Source organism: Coregonus lavaretus (genome assembly GCF_964263955.1).
Source record: "Coregonus lavaretus genome assembly, contig: HAP1_SCAFFOLD_4064, whole genome shotgun sequence".
NCBI classification, from domain to species: Eukaryota; Metazoa; Chordata; class Actinopteri; order Salmoniformes; family Salmonidae; genus Coregonus; species Coregonus lavaretus.
In genome coordinates, this window is record NW_028165657.1 from 45,333 (window position 1) to 54,442 (window position 9,110).

Here is a 9,110-nt window from a genome sequence, read left to right on the forward strand (position 1 = left end):
CTCTTATGTCCGTCTGTCTCTCTCACCCTCGCTCTGTTGCTTTCATGACAAGGTAATTTCAGAGTGAATATGACTACATTACACTCATCTTAGGACCAGTCATTTTCTTCACTGTAAGCAGCAGCCGTTCTTATTTAAATAAACCGTCCAGTCAACCATACTCAGATCAGACTGAGAGAAATTACATTATGACATTCTTTACTGACATGTACACAACAGATCTTTTGAGCTACATTGACTCCTGTGGGTTAACTGAATGTTATATTTAGCCTATCATGTTTAGTGTGTGTGTGTGTGTGTGTGTGTTTGTGTGTGGTGTGTGTGTGTGTGTGTGCGTGCACATGTGTCGTGTGTGTGTGTGTGTGTGTGTGTTTGCGTGTGGTGTGTGTGTGTGCGTGCGCGTGTCTCGTGTGTGTGTGTGTGTGTGTGTGTGTGTGTGTGTGTGTGTGTGTCAACCATATGCAGCCGTGTCTCTCTCAGTCAGAGGTCACTTGGTTTCATTGACTCTGTGGTCTGCTCCTTCTCAGCTCAACCTTGATTTTCACAGAAGCCAGGCCACATCACACGACCTTGGGTGAACTGTCACAGCCCAGGGAACAGCAGCAGGGAGGACCCTCTACACATCTCGCTCCACCTTCACCTCAGGCCTCTGAGCAGGCACTACTCATACAGCATACACAGATTACTGTAACAAACAGAAATGACTGGGCTGAGCCACAGAGTCTGCAGAAACAATAAAGAGTTGCTAACCAAAAAAACAAATGACACATTCCCATTAATGTTCCCGCCAGCGTTTTCTTATTATATGTTTACCATTGGCTGAAGGTTACATTTATTTTCTTGATGATGTACTGTAGTTGGATGACATCTAGTACACAGAAGAGGCTCTAGAGGGCATGCACATGCTGCGACTACACTCCAGCAGTCTTTACTGTTGGTTGGTGCATCTCTCAATACTAATTAATTAAATTAAAACTAAGTAATTGTGTTGTAACTAGACTGAACAAAAATATAAACGCAAAATATAAAGTGTTGGTCCCATGTTCCATGAGCTGAAATAAAATATCCCCGAAATGTTTCATCCGCACAAAAAGCGTATTTCGCTCAGATTTTCTGCACAAATTTTTTTACATCCCTATTAGTGAGCATTTCTTCTTTGCCAAAATAATCCATCCACCTGACAGGTGTGGCATATCAAGAAGCTGATTAAACAGCATGATAATTACACAGGTGCACCTTGTGCTTGGGACAATAAAAGGCCACTCTAAAATGTGCAGTTTTGTCACACAGCATAATGCCACAGATGTCTCATGTTTTGAGGGAGCGTGCAATTGGCATGCTGACTGCAGGAATGTCCACCAGAGCTGTTGCCAGAGAATGTAATGTTAATTTCTCTACCATAAACTGCTTCCAACGTTGTTTTAAAGAATTTGGCAGTACGTCCAACCGACCTCACAACCGCAGACCACATGTAACCACGCCAGCCCAGGACCTCCACATCCGGCTTCTTCACCTGCGGGATCGTCTGAGACCAGCCATTCGGACAGCTGATGAAACTGTGGGTTTGCACAACTGAAGAATTTCTGCACAAACTGTCAGAAACTGTCTCAGGGAAGCTCATCTGCATGCTCGTTGTCTTCACCAGGGTCTTGACCTGACTGCAGTTCGGCGTCGTAACCGACTTCAGTGGGCAAATAATCACCTTCGATGGCCACTGGCACGCTGGAAAAGTGTGCTCTTCACGGATTAATCCCGGTTTCAAATGTACTGGGCAGATGGCAGACAGCGTGTATGGTGTCGTGTAGGCGAGCAGTTTGCAGATGTCAACGTTGTGAACAGAGTGCCCCATTGCTGTGGTGGGGTTATGGTATGGGAAGGCATAAGCTACGGACAACGAACACAACTGCATTTTATCGATGGCAATTTGAATACACAGTGATAACGTGACGAGATCCTGAGGCCCATTGTCTTACCATTTATCCGCCGCCATCACCTCATGTTTCAGCATGATAATGCAAGGCCCTATGTCACAAGGATCTGTACACAATTCCTGGAAGCTGAAAATGTCCCAGTTCTTCCATGGCCTGCAAACTCACCAGACATGTCACCCATTGAGCATGTTTGGGATGCTCTGGATCGACGTGTACAACAGTGTGTTCCAGTTCCAGCCAATATCCAGAAACTTTGCACAGCCATTGAAGAGGAGTGGGACAATATTCCACAGGCCACAATCAGCAGCCTGATCAACTCTATGCGAAGGAGATGTGTTGCGCTGTATGAGGCAAATGGTGGTCACACCAGATACTGACACGTTTTCTGATCCACGCCCCTACCTTTTTAAAAAGTTATCTGTGACCAACAGATGCATATCTGTATTCCCAGTCATGTGAAATCCATAGATCAGGGCCTAATTAATATTTTAATTGATTGATTTCCTTATATGAACTGTAATGAATTGAATTGTTGCATGTTGCGTTTATATTTTTGTTCAGTGTAGAACAGCCAGTAGAGGAGTTCACACACACTGTTGGGAGTATGACACTATCAGGTGAAATAAGGTTGCAACAGTGAAACTGTCAGTCCTAATTGGCACTGACCCTTGATGGGCTTGTGTGTGTGTGTGCGTGTGCGTGTGAGAGAGAGAGAGAGATTGGGAGAGATCGATAGAGAGAGATAGAGAAATTGATAAGGCTGGTGAGAGCTGTGAAGCTTTGAGAAGGAAGTGGGTTCTGAAAAAAGGAAGTACCTCTCACTGCACTGCTGAACAATCAGATAAACACAGGTAACAGAAAGATAAGGCATATTTATAATCTAGATATCTATAGGGGTAAGTTGAGCCAAAGGGTTAGTTGTTTCTTGGAAACCATACAAAAAATGGATAATTTGACCAAATATTTAGGAAGTGGTCATCATTTCATAGAGTCTGTGAAGGAAGAAACCACATGGAAAAAGCGGCAAGCAAGTTATGTCCAAAAAACAGATTTTCATAAAGTCAAATACATTTGTGTTATAGGTTTCATGATGCTAGTTGTAGGTTTCATAAACCAACGTAGATCATTTAAAAACTGTTTTATACACAGGAGGTTGGTGGCACCTTAATTGGGGAAGACGGGCTCGTGGTAACAGCTGGACTGGAATTAGTGGAATGGTATCATCTACATCAAACACATGGTTTCAAATGTTTTTATTCCATTCGCTCCGTTCCAGACATTATTATGAGCCGTCCTCCCCTCAGCAGCCTCCACTGGTTTTATACATCTGTTGGGGTCTCTATAAGATACAATATGAGGTCCTGAACCTAGCATGAAAGTGCACCCTTGTAGCTGTGTGGGCTAATATAGTCAAAATGGTTTCTTTGGGGTAAATTGCACCATTATTATTGTGTATATGTAATGTATGTAAACTTTGTTAAAACTCTGCGGTCTGTATTCTGTTTCTAAATGTTGTCTATCACTAGCAGCACCATATCACCAAGTAAAATTCTGAGTATGTGTAAATGTACTTGGCGAATAAAGGTAATTCTGATTTGGCGAGGGGCAAGTTGAGCCAATGGCTAATCAATACACCCCATAAAAATGATGATTACATTTTGTACGTTTTATGCATAATATGAATAGTATTTTGAAGACACCTCGCATTTGAGGGATTAGTCAAGTTTAAAAGATGAACAATGTCTTTCTCAGTTGAGTTCGCGCCCCTCTTGGCCACAATTGGTGTTTTCTTCCCAGGTGTAATACAAGGCCTTATTGCTGGGATATGAGGTTACACCAGGGCCTGAGCCTATGTTAAATGTAAATGTTTTAAAAAGTACAGTTAGAAATGCTTAGGCTACCCTGTCCCTATGCTCAATTTACCCCATACCCAGGTAAATTGTGCCAAGAGACAAGCTATGTTTGAAAAAGTGTTATGTTTACATGAATTCTGATTATTTCCAGGGATACACAACTTCCTGAAATATACAGTACCAGTCAAAAGTTTGGACACTCCTACTCATTCCAGGGTTTTTCTTATTTTTTAAAACTATTTTCTACATTGTAGAATAACAGTGAAGACATAAAAACTATGAAATAGCACATATGGAATCATGTGGTAACCAGATAAAATGTTAAACAAATCAAAATATATTAGCCACCCTTTGCCTTGATGACAGCTTTGCACACTCTTGGCATTCTCTCAACCAGCTTCATGAGGTAGTCACCTGGAATGCATTTCAATTAACAGGTGTGCCTTGTTAAAAGTTAATTTGTGGAATTTCTTTCCTTTTTAATGCATTTGAGCCAATCAGTTGTGTTGTGACAAGGTAGGGGTGGTATACAGAAGATAACCCTATTTGGTAAAAGACCATATTATGGCAAGAACAGCTCAAATAAGCAAAGAGAAATGACAGTTCATCATTACTTTAAGACATGAAGGTCAGTCAATCCGGAGAATTTCAAGAACCTTTAAAGTTTCTTCAAGTGCAATCGCAAAAACCATCAAGTGCTATGATGAAACTGACTCTCATGAGGACTGCCACAGGAAAGGAAGACCCAGAGTTACCTCTGCTACAGAGGATATGTTCATTAGAGTTACCAGCCTCAGATTGCAGCCCAAATAAATGCTTCACAAAGTTCAAATAATAGTCACTTCTCAACATCAACTGTTCAGAGGAGACTGTGTGAATCAGGCCTTCATTGTTGAATTGCCGCAAAGAAACCACTACTAAAGGACACCAATAAGAAGAAGAGACTTGCTTGGGCCAAGAAACACGAGCAATGGACATTAGACCGGTGGAAATCTGTCCTTTGGTCTGATGAGTCCAAATTTGAGATTTTTGGTTCCAACCGCCATGTCTTTGTGAGACGCAGAGTAGGTGAACGGATTATCTCCGCATGTGTGGTTCCCACCGTGAAGCATGGAGGAGGAGGTGTGATGGTGCTTTGCTGGTGACACAGTCTTCTGTGATTTATTTAGAATTCAATGCACACTTAACCAGCATCGCTACCACAGCATTCTGCAGCAATACACCATGCCATCTGGCTTGTGCTTAGTGGGACTATCTTTTGTTTTTCAACAGGACAATGACCCAACACACCTCCAGGCTGTGTAAGGGCTATTTGACCAAGATGGAGAGTGATGGAGTGCTGCAGCAGATGACCTGGCCTCCACAATCACCCGACCTCAACCCACTTGAGATGGTTTGGGATGAGTTGGACCGCAGAGTGAAGGAAAAGCAGCCAACAAGTGCTCAGCATATGTGGGAACTCTTTCAAGACTGTTGGAGAAGCATTCCAGGTGAAGCTGGTTGAGAGAATGCCAAGAGTGTGCAAAGCTGTCATCAAGGTAAAGGGTGGCTACTTTGAAGAATCTAAAATATATTTTGATTTGTTTAAAACTTTTTTGGTTATTACATGATTCCATGTGTTATTTCATAGTTTGATATCTTCACTATTATTCTACAATGTAGAAAATAGTAAAAATTAAGAAAAACCCTTGAATGAGTAGGTGTGTCCAAACTTTTGACTTGTACTGTACGTAGATATATTTGTTAGAAAGAATACTATATTTCCCTTGCCGTAGTGATGCATACCCCCCCTCTCACCTGTTGCTCCAATAGGCAGAGGGGGAATTTGTTTTTAGCATTATACTACATCACGATTCAGAAACAACCCCCCTAGCACCCTGCAGATGCTTCAATAGTTGTTTTTGTATACACTTGGGAAATGTCTCGTGACCCCTAGGCACACAGCCTGCTATAGCTCAATCGAGTAAAATAAGCCTTTATCATCATACCTATTGTGTAACCTGTATCATGCCCTGCAATTCAGACTTCCTTGAAGCCTGGGTGCAGCGGGGCAATGACTTACGGAGCATGACGTGTCCAGTTTCCCGTTTGAGTCCGCCCTCTCTCTAGAACTGGCGACTTAATACATCGGCGTCTTTTTTTAGACTTTAAAGTATTTCTTGAACTCTTACTACAGATTTGATTTTAATTTAGGAGAGTCTACTGCATTGGCATTTGTCATGTAGGAGCGGTTTTGATCAAGGTAAGTGGCGGTAACTCTCCGCCTGTCGTTTTCGGAAAAGAGATTGATATCGGACTTCTGCGGCTAAAACAGTGGGCGTAGGCTACAGTGAAATCGAAACTAAATACGTTTTCTCGGTTTTTATTGTAGCTTTAGCAAAGTTTATTCTTGAACTAGATATGAACTTTGTATGATTTACAATGTATAGCCTAGCTATAACTTAAGGTCTGGAAAATAATTTACCTCGACAAATGTATAGCCGAGGCCCGATAGGCTAGGGAAATTATTTTCCGGGACTTACGTTATAGCTAGGCTATGCATTTTAAATCATACAAAGTTCATATCTTTATAGCCTAGACATGGCAGTAAACAAGTTATTTTTGCACAGCGAACTACTGATTGATATTGACAACATTTTCTTTGCACTAGAAAAAAGGTCAGTTAAATGATCAAGTAGGCCTAATGAGTGAACGCATTATGAAGAGAGTTTTGTCACACCTGGTAGCCCACCTCTTCTTTCTGCAGGTGTTGTTCTTTTTAAAGATGGCGTTAGTGAGAAGAGTCGTGTGAAAGAATGGACATCTTGAGAGGGAAATGGAAGGAAAAATGCATTCTGAACGTTTGCACTCTGCTCGTATTGGTGAGAAACTTTAACATGAACAGATGCGTAATGCCGAGTCCTATACCAAAAACATAATGCCCCATCTAGTCTTACTTATCTCTCAGCAATACATCAGTCAAATCAATCAACCTCCACAAATCCATCAAATTTATCAATTATTCACACCAATCAATTGAGTGTTAATAAATTATTCAATCAGTAAATAAATTAGTCAATCTCATTTCAGGAATAGGCCTATACAGTAGCCTATCAATCAGTTATACAATATTTTCTTTAATTACATATGACTGGTATTTGATTGGTTCTGTTCTATAACAACAAGGTAATGTAATATAATGTTGCAGTGCTGGTCAGTAGACCCCTCCCTCTCGGCACCACCACCACCTCCTGATAGGACCCAGGTTGAGAGTAACCATGGAAACCAGGAGTCGCTATGCCATGAGGGGAGTCATTACCGCATTAACGGGATATGCTGTGGAAAGTGCCATGAAGGTAGGCCTTCTGTACTGTACTATATTACACTGCACTTATACAACTGGGCCTTTCCATTGCTGAGTGTAACGTAGGTGGAACTTATACTTTTCCATGCATTGAGTTAAAGATCAAATCCGCATTAAGGGTACAGTGCCGCTGTTCGCCCCAGCACAAGGGTAACTACATGTCCCGGATTGTGCGGGACAGTCCCTCATTTTTGCCCTTTGTCCCACGTCCAGCAACCAAACAATCATGTCCCTCATTTAATCAACAAATTAAAACACTACTAATTTAGAAAAAAAGGTCGATTTGTCACGTATTTCATTGACTAACTATTAATTTGATGAGAATTGACATTCCAACCTGTCTCTTTTGCAGTCACGTTGCCCTTATGGCAATATATTATATCATAAGGATGTGGTGCTGGTGATGTTAAAGGGGAAATCTGCAGTAGCTACATCAATTCTTGGACTTAATTAATGATATGTACCCATTGATTTTTTAAAGAATATAACTTCGAAATCCCCCATGAGCTTAGGTGAACTGTAGTACCCCATCAGAACCTCAAATATAAGCTTGTTTTACTCCAATGTTTGTAAACAAAGTAAATGTATAGCCTCAAAACATGGTTCAAACTATAATTTTGATATCATGGATGGTCAGTCTTTGCATAGCTGTCTATGAATTTGAGAGTGGTTAAATTTCTCCAGCCCTATCCCTCAACTTTTTCCCGCTGCTGATTGATGCTTTTAACACTTCTTCAATGTTGTTGAGATCTGATATTTGGAGCAGCGCAAGAAGAGACGTAGGCCAATGTCATATATTCAACCAATCACATTTGGCAAATATTTCCCGGGCTAAATTCCAGCTAAACTTGGAGAGGACAGTTACCTACCGGTACTTTAAAAAAGCGTGTGTCTAACGAAGAGCTACAAAAGTTAGTAAATAGCCGTATTAGACAAAAAAATATAAGGTAGTTTTGTCAAACTCTCAGTGCTCATTAGTTGCTCATTCAACATAGTGCCGGAAAGTATTCAGACTTTTTCCACATTTTGTTAGGTTACAGCCTTATTCTAAAATTGATTAAATTGTTTATTTCCTCATCAATCTACACGCAATACACCATAATAGCAAAGCAAAAACAGTTTTTTGAAATTGTTGGGGAAACAAAGACTGGAATATCACATTTACTTAAGTACTTAGTACTTTGTAGAAACACCTTTGGCAGCGATTACAGCCTCGAGTCTTCTTGGGTATGATGCTACAAGCTTGGCACACCTGAATTTTGGGAGTATCTCCCATTCTTCACTGCAGATCCTTTCAAGCTCTGTCAGGTTGGATGGGGAGCGTTACTGAACAGCTATTTTCAGGTCTCTCTAGAGATGTTCGATCGGGTTCAAGTCCGGGCTCTGGCTGGGCCACTCAAGGACATTCAGAGACTTGTCCCGAAGCCACTCCTGTGTTGTCTTGGCTGTGTGCTTAGGGTTGTTGACCTGTTGGAAGGTGAACCTTCGCCGTAGTCTGAGGTCCTGAGTGCTCTGGAGCAGATTTTCATAAAGAATCGCTCTGTACTTTGCTCCGTTCATCTTTCCCTCAATACTGACTAGTCTCCCAGTCCCTGCCACTGAAAAACATCCCCACAGCGTGATGCTGCCACCACAATGCTTCACCGTAGTGATGGTGCCAGGTTTCCTCCGGACGTGACGCTTGGCATTCAGGCCGAAGAGTACAATCTTGGTTTCATCAGACCAGAGAATCTTGTTTGTCATGGTCTGAGAGTCTTTAGGTGCCTTTTGGCAAACTCCAAGCGGGCTGTCATGTGCCTTTTACTGAGGAGCGGCTTCCATCTGGCCACTCTGCCATAAAGGCCTGATTGGTGGAGTGCTGCAGAGATGGTTGTCCTGCTGGAAGGTTCTCCCATCTCCATAGAGGAACTCTATAGCTCTGTCAGAGTGACCATAGGGTTCTTGGTCACCTCCCTGACCAAGCCCCTTCTCCCCCGATTGCTC

General features: G+C 41.9%; 1 long non-coding RNA gene across 1 annotated transcript; it reads left to right on the forward strand.

Annotated features, from left to right (window-relative positions):
- Positions 1-5,847: 5,847 nt before the first annotated feature.
- On the forward strand, positions 5,848-7,114 carry LOC311115638. Its single transcript, XR_014611302.1, has 3 exons — positions 5,848-6,026; positions 6,531-6,645; positions 6,972-7,114. It is a non-coding gene; the product is annotated as an uncharacterized lncRNA (long non-coding RNA).
- Positions 7,115-9,110: the final 1,996 nt, after the last annotated feature.